Source organism: Mustela nigripes, chromosome 9, assembly GCF_022355385.1.
Source record: "Mustela nigripes isolate SB6536 chromosome 9, MUSNIG.SB6536, whole genome shotgun sequence".
Lineage (NCBI taxonomy): Eukaryota > Metazoa > Chordata > Mammalia > Carnivora > Mustelidae > Mustela > Mustela nigripes.
In genome coordinates, this window is record NC_081565.1 from 68,122,701 (window position 1) to 68,135,051 (window position 12,351).

Genomic DNA, 12,351 nt, shown 5'->3' on the forward strand with positions numbered 1-12,351 from the left:
AGTGATGCTGATAATGTAAAATTACCAGGGGCCATCTGACAATGTGTATTTCCTGGAAATATAACCTAATGAAAACATCTTAGCTCTGTGCGCGCGAGCACAGACACACACACACACACACACACACACACACACACACAGATTAAATAAATCTGGCTTCTGCAACTCAGCTTCACTTCATTAGCATCCAGGTTCCATAAAGAGCCAGGCCATTATGGAAAAATAAAAATGGCAAAATACATCTTTAAACTTGATTTGTGTTGTATCTTTTAAATATACTGACTCTGATGCCCTGAATTTCAAAGTTACAATGAATACCAACAGCATGAATTCTCAGATACATAAAGAAAGATATACCAAATTTATTGAATTTACTTCTCATAATCACCTGTCTTTCACTTCTAATTCTTAGAGTATGCTCTAAAAACTTGGTGTCCTATCGTTCATGCCAGTGTTTGAAAACTATTTAAGACCATAATCATGAAAGACAGTTCAGGAAAGATGTATTTTTTCTTTTGATCAGATTGATCAGCAAAGACTTTCGTTAATGGGAGTAACTTATGTAAGCATAACCTCTCATAGAGGTTGAGAAGCCACAAACTCTTAAACACTCCAGGTAGGAACATGAACTGGAAAAACTTTTCTTTTTCCAGTAGTAGCTGTTTTAAAATAATATATTTCACATTATCTCCATCTAATGGATGACGAAACTGGTGTTCAAACAGTGTAAGTAACATGCCTAAGAAACAAAGTTGGTAAAACAAACAAACAAACAAAAAAGAGCTAGAAGGCGATTTGGCAACAAGTATCAAAAGTCTTTAAAACTTAGTTTTTTTTAAGAGCCAGCAATTTTCCTTGGAGTTTATCATAAAGAAATAACTAGAGAAATGTGTAATGATACTAGAACAATAATGTCCACTGTACTATTAATCATAAAAAGCAAAAGTGGAAACCACCTAAAGCTAAATGGCCAGTTTCAGTGTATTGTGCATTGATGCAACAGAATACTATATAGCTGTCTAAAATAATGGTATAACTCTATACTTACTAAAACAAAAAGTCCCATGTTAAGTGGTAAAGGCAAAATATACTACATATAGTATAACTTTTATTTAAAACAGTATAGGTATAAAAAAGGCAAGAAGAATACTCTTCAAATGTTCACAACAAAAATTAATGAAATCTCAATATATGTCTGGATAAAGAACATGGATAAACCTCCAAACTATTATGCTGAGTAAAAGAAGCCAGACACAAAAAAGAGAACACATTATGATGCCATTTACATAAAATGCAAGAGAATGCACACTACTATATAGTGACGTAAAACAGACCAGTGATTACCTGAAGCCAGGAGCAGGAGGGATAGACCACACAGAGACATGAGGAAATTTAAGGGGAAGGGTGATGATGTAAATGTTCAGTATCTTAATTATGTGGTGTTTTCACAGGTATATATAACTATATAAATTCAACAAATTATTCTTTAAAAGAATGCAACTTACTGTACATATTCTGTACATAATAATGTACATATACCATACATTATTCTTCAATAAAATTAAGTTTTTAAAAAGTTTACAAGAGCTTAAGTCATATATTTTATTTATTTGTTTGTTTCAGTAATTTTTTCCTCAAGTTCTGTATATAGGAATTCCAGGTCACCAGATTAGTTTTAAACTTAATAATAGTAACAATGACAGTAATAATTGCAGTTAACATTTATAATATTCCAGGAACTGTTCTATTAAAATCCCAATGGCGTTTTTGTGGAAAGAGAAAAATCCATCCTAAAATTCATTTTGAATTTCAAAAGACCCCAAATAGCCAAAACAATCTTGAAAAAGAATAACAAAATCAGAGGTTTCACAGTTCCTGATTTCAAAATTTATTACCAAGCTGCAGTAACCAAAACAGAGTGGTATGGTCATAAAGATAGACATGTAGAACAATGGCACAGAATAAACAGCTCAGAAACAACCCCTTGCAGGGGCGCCTGGGTGGCTCAGTGGGTTAAGCCGCTGCCTTCGGCTCAGGTCATGATCTCGGGGTCCTGGGATCGAGTCCCGCATCGGGCTCTCTCTGCTCAGTGGGGAGCCTGCTTCTTCCTCTCTCTCTCTCTGCCTCTCTGCCCACTTGTGATTTCTCTCTGTCAAATAAATAAATAAAATCTTAAAAAAAAAAAAAAGAAACAACCCCTTACATACATAGTCAAATGATTTTTGACAAGAGTGCCAAAGACCATTCAGCACTGTTCCAATAAATGGTGTTGAGAAAACCAGGTGGGGTGCCTCAGTGGCTCAGTTGGTGAAGAGTCTATCTCTTGGCCTCTGCTCAGGTCCTGATCTCAGGGTCCTGGGAGTGAGCCCCACCTGGTGCTCTGAGCTCAGCACAGAGTTTGTTTGTCTCTTTCCCTCCCCCTATACCTCTCCCTCCCACTTGTGCTCTCTCTAAAATAAATAAATAAAATCTTAAAAGAAAGAAAACAGATATTCACATGCAAAAGAATGAAGTTGGACCCTCATATACCATACATACATACCATATGGAAAAATTTAGATCAAAGACCTAAATGTAACATCTTAAAAGAAAACATTATTGGAGTTCAAGAATGATTTCTTAGATATGACACCAGAAACACGGGCAACAGAAGAAAAAAATAAATGGGACTACATCAAAATTAAAAACTTCAGGGCATCAAAGGACACAACCAATAAAGTGAAAAGGCAACCCACAAAAAGGGAGAAAGTACTTAGAAATCACATATCTAATAAGAGATTAATATCCAGGATATATAAAGAACTCAGCAATTCAACGACAACAACGAAACCCAAATTAAAATCAACAAAGGACTTGAATAGACATTTCTCTGAAGAAGATGTACAAATGGCCAACAGGCACAAGAAAAGATGCTCAACATAACTAATCATCACAGGTTAAAAGAAATACCCAACAATTACTGTTTACTATTGTTAGGCTCAGAACTTAATATCATAGTTTGTGTGGAATCCCCACAGATAAATTGTGTCCATCTTGAAAATGTAAAATATTCTCAACATTAGTTCAACGGAATGTCTGGCATATTTCAGCAAACAATTTGGGAACCATGGATATAGCTAATCATTAAGAATAGGGAAGAAATGTAAAGTGAGGGTGAATGTAACAACTCATACTAAATTATATCAAGGTTTAGGGCTTGTCTAAAAACTGTGAGGCTTTTAGAAGCTATAGTCACAGTTTTAATGTTGCTACTACAATATGGGATATCTTCTGACTATAATGTTAAATTGTGCTTCCAGTCTTTGGCTTGGCCTTCCAACTCATGAACTGAAGTATTCTATTTTCTTCTTCGAAATTCAGCAAAACTATACCTGGTTCACTATTCTACAAGACAGCTTCATTAAGGAACTATTGGTTGAGCTAGTATTAAATGTACTCATGATTTTAGTTTATAATTTAAATTTAAATTTAGTTGATAATTTAAATTCAAAAGTCCATGGGGTCTAATTGCAGTTGTAAACAGAAATGATTTGTGTCACTTCTAGGCAAAGTTAGTTAAAAAGAGGAATGCTTTCACCACTCTTTCTTGCTGTGGTGGACAGTTGCAGAGAACTCTGGTGTCTTAAAGGCTAGCAGAGCCACAATATGGAAAAAGACCTCAATGTGAGACAGGAATCCATCAGAATCCTAGAGGAGAAATAGGCAGTAATCTCTTCGATATCAGCCACAGCAACTTCTTTCAAGATATGTCTCCAAAGGCAAAGGAAACAAAAGCGAAAATGAACTTTTGGGACTTCATCAAAATCAAAAGCTTCTGCACAGCCAAGGAAACAGTCAAGAAAACAAAGAGGCAACCCACGGAATGGGAGAAGATATTTGCAAAGGACAGTACAGACAAAAGGTTGATATCCAGGATCTATAAAGAACTCCTCAAACTCAACACATACAAAACAGACAATCATATCAAAAAATGGGCAGAAGATATGGACAGACACTTCTCCAATGAAGACATACAAATGGCTATCAGACACATGAAAAAACGTTCATCATCACTAGCCATCAGGGAGATTCAAATTAAAACCACATTGAGATATCACCTTACACCAGTTAGAATGGCCAAAATTAGCAAGACAGGAAACAACATGTGTTGGAGAGGATGTAGAGAAAGGGGAACCCTCTTACACTGTTGGTGGGAATGCAAGTTGGTGCAGCCTCTTTGGAGAACAGTGTGGAGATTCCTCAAGAAATTAAAAATAGAACTTCCCTATGACCCTGCCATTGCACTCGTGGGTATTTACCCCAAAGATACAGATGTAGTGCAAAGAAGGGCCATCTGTACCCCAATGTTTATAGCAGCAATGGCCACGGTCGCCAAACTGTGGAAAGAACCAAGATGCCCTTCAACGGACATATGGATAAGGAAGATGTGGTCCATATACACTATGGAGTATTATGCCTCCATCAGAAAGGACGAATACCCAACTTTTGTAGCAACATGGACGGGACTGGAAGAGATTATGCTGAGTGAAATAAGTCAAGCAGAGAGAGTCAATTATCATATGGTTTCATTTATTTGTGGAGCATAACAAATAGCATGGAGGACATGGGGAGTTGGAGAGGAGAAGGAAGTTGGGGGAAATTGGAAGGGGAGTTGAACCATGAGAGACCATGGACTCTGAAAAACAATCTGAGGGTTTTGAAGGGGAGGGGGGTGGGAGGTCGGGGTACCAGGTGGTGGGTATTATAGAGGCCATGGATTGCATGGAGCACTGGGTGTGGTGCAAAAATAATGAATACTGTTATGCTGAAAATTAAAAAAAATAAAAGAATAATTGTGAAGGGGCATCTCAGTGGCACAGTTGGTTAAGCATCTGCCTTCAGGTCATGATTCCAGGGTCCTGGGATTGAGTCCCTATCTTCTCCTTCTGCCATCCCCTTTTTCTGCTTGTTCTCTCTCTCTCTCTCCCTCTCTCTCTCTCTGGTAATAAATAAAACCTAAAAAAAATGAAGAAAAAAAAAAAAAAGCCTGGGTCTCTGAATGAGCTCCAGAACAGCACCCTGCTAATAAGGAATATCCACATTATACTGTTCTATTAGCAAGAAATAAAATTCTATTTTGTTAAGTCACTGAAATTTTGAGTTTGGTTTCTTACAGCCATGAATGTAATTCAAACTAAGGCCCACCCCTGACATAAATGAGAATGCTTTTCAAGTTTTTACTAGTCAGTGTTAATGCTTACCAAAGTCCTCTGGCACATCCTTTTTATCACTTTGGGTAAATTCCTTCCGTTCCTAGATTGCTAAGAGATTTTATAAACAATCATAGATGCTTCTTGAGTGTCATTTTTGTCAAGATCTGTGTAGGGTCTACTTGCAGCAGAATACTGCTCAGCAATAAAAAGGAATGCTGCTCCAATATCCACTGGAATAGTATCCACTGTTGACACACACATGGATACATCTCAAAACCATTACATTGGTAAAAAGCAGTCATATACAAAAGTGTGTGTGAGTACTTCTTTCCTTTTTATGGACAAAGAGTATTCCATTCTACAGATCTACTATATGTCATCTATCTATTCATCAGTTAATAGACATTTAAGTTTCCTCTACTTTTTAACTATTATGAATAATGCTGCTATGAATATTCATGTACTTTGATGCATAAGTTGTATATACTGTTTGACTCCATTTCTATTAAGTTCAAGAACAGCCAAAACTAATCTATGGCAGTAGAAGTCAAAAGCGTGGTTACTTAGGGACAGACAACTGCTGTTTACTGAAAAAAGGTGCAAAAACACTTTCAGGGACAATGAAAATGTCAGATATCTTTATCTGGGTGGAGGTCACAAAGGTATAGATGTGTAAAAAATCACTGAACAGCAGCAGGGTGGCACAGTTGGTTGAGTGTCTCACTCTTGGTTTCAGCTCAGGTTGTGATTTCAGGGGTGTGAGGTCGAGCCCTGTGTTGAGCTCTCCGCTAGATGCAGAGTCTGCTGGAGTTCCTCTCTCCCTTTTTCCCGTCCAGCTGTGCGTGCTCTCTCACTCTCAAATAAAGAAAGAAATCTTTTAAAAAATCATCAAACAATGAGATGCCACTTCACACATAATAGGAAAGCTATAACCAAAATACAAAAAAAAAATGTTAGCAAAGATGTAGAGAAATGGAAACCTTTAAACATTGCTGATGGAAATGTAAAATGTTAAAACCACTTTGGAAAATAATTTGGCAAGGCCTCAAAATGTTAAGCAAATCTACCATATGACCCTGCAATCATAGGTATCTAATCAAGAAAAATATATGTCCACATAAGTGTTCATGGCAGCATGATTCATAACTTAAAAGTGGAATCAGCCTAAATTCCCATCAACTAATGAATGGGTAAAGTAAAAACGTAATATACACATAAAATGGAACACTATTTGGCAACAAAAAAGAACAACGTAACAGTACTTTTTTTTTTTGAAGATTTATTTATTTATTTGAGGGAGAAAGAGAACATACACATGGAAGTGGGGACAGGAGCAGATGGAGAGAACCTTCAAGCAGACTCCCAGAACCCAACTCAGCTCAGAACCGAACTCAGAACTCAGTCCCACAACCATGAGATCATGACCTGGGCCAAAACCAAGAGTCGGATACTTAACTGAATGAGCCACCCAGGCACCCTTGGGTACTTTCTATAACATGTCTGTACCTTAAAAACATTACACTAAATGAAAAAAGCCAGTCACCCAAGATCAAGAGTCACATGTACCATAGCAGTGGTAGTCACAAAAAACTACATATTATGAGATTTCATTTATATAAAAGATCCAGAATAAACAAATACATAAAGATAGAAAATAGATTAGAGGTTGTCAAGGACTGAGAGGGAAGGAGGGAGGAAAAGAACCGGGAGTGGCTGCTAATGGGTACAAGTTTTCTTTTTTGTGGAGATGGAGTTTTTCTAAATTTGATTATGGTAAAAGTTACAAACAGAATAGAAACCACTGAACTGTACACATTAACAGGTGAATCTCATCATATGTTAGTTATATCTCAAGAAAGCTGGGTTGTCATCAAGGAATATATTTAAAATTTGTGTATTTAACCATATGTAAATCAGATACCTATAAAATAATGATCAAAAGACATATTAAGAACTATTGAAAATAAAATAGGAAGGGCTGGATGATAGAACCAAAACTTGTTGGAAGGATAAGGTCTTAAAGATGATCTGGTCTGGCCTCTTCACTGTAGAAATGAGGAAACTGAGGTTCTGAGGAATATGACTTGTTCATTCTCAATGGCAAAACTGGACAGAAAATCAAGGACTTTACTCAATGGTCAGTTGACAGGATATATGCTGAATATTCAAAATCAGGTTTCTGGTTTTTAATATATAGATTACAATATTCAAACATACAGGTCTCAGCTAAGAGTTTACAAAGAAGTATTTGCTGGAAAGTGTTAACCAGCTATCAGCATGGCCATCTTATTCATTCCATTTATAGAAGTCCCTTAAGAATAATTCTTCAGGGGATGTCTGGGTGGCTCAGTAGGTTAATGGGCTTTCCTTTGGTTCAGGTCATCATCCCAAGGTCCTGGGATTGAGCCCCACCTAGGGCTCCCAGCTCAGCAGGGAACCTGTTTCTCCTTCTCCCTCTGCCACCCCCAACACCTGCTCTCTCTGTCACATTTAAGAAAAAAAAAAAAAAAAAAGAATAACCCTTTGAGGGAAAAGGATGAAAGAACAAACATTTTACGATGCCACATTAAATCACCTCACTTTCCTATTACTGTTTATTTCTCCAAATGATATTGTTCTTTTTCATTGCACTTCTCTGAAAAAACATTTTTAGTGGCACCGGGGTGGTTCAGTTGATTAAGCCTCCAATTCTTAGTTTCAGCTCAGGTCATGATCTCATGGTCTTGAGATTAAGCCCAGCGATGGGCTTGTGCTCAGTGCAGAGTCTGCTTGAGATTCTTTTCCCCTCCCTGTCTTTCCCCTCTGCTCCTTCCCCCACTCAAGCTCTCTCTCTCACTCTCTCTAAAATAAATAAATAAATAAATAGTCTTTTTTTAAAAAAACCCAAAACAGGGACGCCTGGGTGGCTCAGTTGGTTAAGCAGCTGCCTTCGGCTCAGGTCATGATCCCAGTGTCCTGGGATCGAGTCCCACATCGGGCTCCTTGCTCAGCAGGGAGCCTGCTTCTCCCTCTGCCTCTGCCTGCCTCTCTGTCTGCCTGTGCTCGCTCGCTCTCTCTCCCTCTATCCCTGACAAATAAATAAATAAAATCTTAAAAAAAAAAAACCAAAACAGATAAAACAGATCCTAAATAAGTCAAATAATACATAGTAATTAATGATTGAATAAGACGATGCAAAGTGGAATAAGAGATAACCTGATACATTTCAGAATCATCTGCCAAACTAGTTAATTAGCAGCCATGTACTTAACCAGATATCTTCTGGGTCTTTTAAATGAAATAGTCCAAAATACAATATTTCTGTTATCTCCTAGGATGTTCCTAAATGCCTTAGGATTTCACTGTAGTGAATTTAAAGAGAAAACAAGAGCAGGAAGCTTTGGAGTGGATTTCCTGGGATTTAATCCCCACTCCTTTGTTAAATAGGTTATTTGCTTGTGCCAGTGTTTCTAAAACTGTAAAATAGAGGCATAGGGTTGTTCTAAGATTTAAATGAGATTATTTTTTCCTCTCCAAGATGATGAGCTGTATGCTTTTTATTAGTCTCTCCTAAGACCTTATTTAAATAACAGTAAGATTTATGTTTGGGGTAAAAATCCAGAACATTGAAGAGAAAGGAAGGAAACCCACCAGCAAACAAGTGATTTTAACAAATTTCTAGGAAAGGGAAAGAGGATGGAGGATTAATAACTGATGAGGAGAGCAGGAGGAACCACTACTTAGAATATATTTTGACCAGAAAAAAATGATCATGAAAGAGAGCATCAACTTTATCTAGAGAAACCCAAAATGTTTAGAACTAGGAAATTCTAGTTAGGAAGGACACAGGATAAAGAGTGGGGTCTGAAAGCAGGGATATTACGTAAAGCCAGCATATAGAAAGCACCTACTCTCCTCTCAAAATCCAGAGAGCAAAATATTTATCAGGCAGGTGATTATCTTCTAGGCAAAAAATAATAATAATAATAAATTAAAAAGCTGTTTTCTATGAAGAAATTTATCGGACCACCTAAGAAGAACTAGGGCAGATGAACTGGGCACTGTAGTCCTAGAAGTCCACCCAGGTATACAAAGTTCAAAGTCAATCTTTGTACTGCCTCATTCTTAAAAAAGTAAGTGGATACAAGGATTGCTAGACTTAAGGAAAATCTGTACTGTAAAGGAAATAATCAATAAAACTAGAAGGCAGCCTAAAGAATGGGAGAAGATATTTGCTAATTACTTATCTGGTAAAGGGTTAGTATCTAAAATCTATAAAGAACTTATCAAACTCAACACCCAAAATACATATACTCCAGTTAAGAAATGGGCAGAAGCTCGCTCAGCAGGGAACCTGCTTCTCCCTCTGTCTGCCACTCCCCCTGCTTGTGCTATCTTTCTCTCTCTGACAACTAAATAAGTAAAATCTTGGAAGGAAGGAAGGAAAGCAGGCAGGAAGGAAGGGGAAGATATGAATAGACACTTTTCCAAAGAAGACATGCAGATAGCTAACAGACATGAAAAGATGTTCAGCATCACTCATCATCCAGGAAATACAAATCAAAACCCCAATAAGCTACAACCTCACGCTAGTCAGAATGGCTAAAATTAACAACACCAGGAAACAAGAGGTGTTGGTGAGGATGCAGAGAAAGGGGAACTCTCTTAGACCGTTGGTGGGAATGCAAACTGAGGCAGCCACTCTGGAAAATGCTATAGTGGTCCCTCAAAAAGTTAAAAATAGAACTACCTTACAATCCAGCGGTTGCACTACTAGGTATTTTCCCAAAGGATAAAAAATATAGAGTCAAAGAGTACAAGTACCCCAATGTTTATAGTGGCATTTTTGACAAGAGCCAAATTATAGAAATAGCCAAACTATGGAAAGAGTCCATTGACTAATAAATGGATAAAGAAGATGTGGTATGTGTGTGTGTGTGTGTGTGTGTGTGTGTGTGTGTGTACATATATATATGTATATATATGGAATGGACTACCACTCAGCCATCAAAAAGAATGAAATCTTGCCATTTGCAGTGACGTGAAGGGAGCTAGAGTATATATCATGCTAAGTGAAATAAGTCAGTCAGAGAAAGACAAATACCATATGATTTCACTCATATGTGAAATTTAGGAAATAAAACAGATGAACATGTGGGAAGAGGAAAAAAAGAGAAGGAGAGAGAGAGAGGGGAAACCATAAGAGACCCTTAATGACAGAGAACTGAGGGTTGATGGAGGGAGTTGGGTGGGGATGAGTTAAATGGGCAATGGGTATTAAGGAAGGCACTTGTGATCATGAGCACTGGGTGTTATATGTAAGTGAACACTCACTAAATTCTATTCCTGAAATCAGTATTTCACTATATGTTAACTAACTAGAATTTAAATAAAAATTTGGAAGGAGAAAAAAGAATAAGTGTAGATAGAATATGAAGTTTTAAAATATGCCAGACTTAGAAAATTTACCTCAAATACCTCATTTTTAGAAAGCTACTTGAGGATGTACTCCCACGAACATTAGAGCATATAAAATCAGATCTCGGAAAGAATAGATACAAGTCAGGAGATAAATGGGAGATAATCTAGGATGAAAGCTGAAAGGCAGGCTTAGAAAATACTGAATAGATTCAAGCAATGACACTGAAAAGAGGTACCTAACACCCAGTGTCTCAATCTTTACTCCTAATACCACTCTCTAATAAAAAGAAACAGAGCTTTTTGAGAAACGGCTGATCCTAGGTCAAGAGCAAGAACTATATGAGTTTAGAGCAACTCATAGTATCAGAAAGTACAGAAGTATTTTTTTTTTAAGTTGGGATTTGTCAAAGGGACACAGGAGCTGAGAGAAAGAGCTCCCAATAGCCAAAGCTGGAACAATTTGAACAACAAAATAAAGTAATACTGAATTATAACCCACGGTATAAAATGAATATCCATAAGTTTGTACTGATATGGTTGAATAAATTAATGAGAGAGAAGAGATAAATCTCCATTCAGAAGAATTTTGAATAATTTATACAGATACTCTGCTCTCAAGAAAGAGATCATAAATCCCCACTTCTCACATGTAGGTTACACATAGTGGACTTCTTTCCAAAGCATACAGTATGGGATGTTGTGGGAAGAGAGAAAGAATACCTCTATAGTGGAGAAATTGACAAACACTATCTCCGCCGGATGATCAAGGTGAATGTGAGCAAGGATGAATCATGCTGGTAGTAGGCATCCTTAATATGGTGTGATGAAAATGACACTTTGTGGTCTTTTTCCCCAACTCCTCTAGGCTCAGTATAATCAGGAAAAAAAAAACATTACAAAAACTCCACTGGAAGAGTATCTGACAAAACACTTGACCAGCACTCTTCAGAACTGTCAATGTTATCAAAAACAAGGAAAGTGGTAGAAACTGTTACAGCCAAGAAAAGCCTAAGGAGACATGACAACTAAACATAAAGTGGCATCCTGGAGGAGCAAAAGACATTCAGTAAAGCTAAAAAATCTGAATAAAATATGGACTCATAGTTAGGAAAAATGTAGCAGTGTTGGTTCATTAATTGTAACAAATGTACCATCCTAATAATGTAAGAGGTTAATAGGAAAACTAAGCGTAGGATGTTTAACACTGTGCTATCTTTTCAATTTTTCTGTGAATGTAAATGTCTAATATTGGGATGCCTAGGTGGCTCAGTTGGTTAAGCAGCTGCCTTCAGCCCAGGTCATGACCCCAGGGTCCTGAAATTGAGCTCCTCATCTACTCCCTGCTCAGCAGGGGGCCTGCTTCTCCCTCTCCCTCTGCCCCTCCCCCTGCTTGTGCACACTTGCCCTCTCTCTCTCTCTGACAACTAAATAAAATCTTTAACTTAATAAATGCCTATTTAAAAAAAAAAAAGAGGTATTTAGGAAAAGGGAATATTCAAAAGATTTGATACTGTCCCTAATAAGTTGAAAGAATGTAATAATGAGATAAAGGTGAAAAACTTCCCTAAAAATGGAAAGACAATTAAATTCCCCAACTCTAGGGGCGCCTGGGTGGCTCAGTGGTTTGGGCTGCTGCCTTCGGCTCGGGTCATGATCTCAGGGTCCTGGGATCCAGCCCGGCATCGGGCTCCCTGCTCCGCAGGAAGCCTGCTTCCCTCTCTCTCTCTCTCTCTCTCTCTCTCTGCCTGCCTCTCTGCCT

The 12,351-nt window shown here is 37.6% G+C and overlaps 1 protein-coding gene across 1 annotated transcript in view; it reads right to left on the bottom strand.

Annotated features, from left to right (window-relative positions):
* Window positions 1–1,750: 1,750 nt before the first annotated feature.
* Window positions 1,751–12,351, bottom strand: part of RMI1 (RecQ mediated genome instability 1) — a 46,209-nt gene continuing 35,608 nt past the window's right edge. Inside the window, exon 4 of the transcript XR_009406304.1 lies at window positions 1,751–2,149. The gene's annotated coding sequence lies outside the window, so the exon portion shown is untranslated. The remainder of the gene's footprint in view (window positions 2,150–12,351) is intronic.